General features: G+C 62.7%; 1 protein-coding gene across 1 annotated transcript in view; it reads right to left on the reverse strand.

Moving 5' to 3' along the window:
* The window catches only part of HK2 (hexokinase 2), a 16,637-nt gene that overhangs the window by 15,641 nt on the left and 639 nt on the right, over positions 1 to 357 (reverse strand). The window lies entirely within an intron of this gene.

Genomic DNA, 357 nt, shown 5'->3' on the forward strand with positions numbered 1-357 from the left:
CTGCCGCCGAGGTTTTGCAAGGACCCCATGAAGGTGCCGACGCTGGAGCAAACCCAACTTGGAGCAGCTCCAGCCAAGGGGATCGACCGGCCCAGGGACTTTCCCCGGGGCTGGTGCCAGCCCAGATGTGGAGCTGGGGGCAGCGCCAGCTGTTTGGGGCTCTCTGTCCCTCCCAGCCCTTCAGCAGCCAGGACGGCTCCACCAGCTTCAGCTCCCTCCCAAAACACCAAGCTAGGAGAGGGAGGCACAAGGAAATTTCCCATCTGGCTGCTTGAGGAAAGCAGTTTTTTGGGTTGAGAGGAGCAAGCTGGAGCTCAAAACGGGGATGCGCCTGGCCGGGAGCGTGCTGCAGGCAGC

Source organism: Cariama cristata, unplaced genomic scaffold (assembly GCF_000690535.1).
Source record: "Cariama cristata isolate BGI_N322 unplaced genomic scaffold, ASM69053v1 scaffold24609, whole genome shotgun sequence".
Taxonomy (NCBI): Eukaryota; Metazoa; Chordata; class Aves; order Cariamiformes; family Cariamidae; genus Cariama; species Cariama cristata.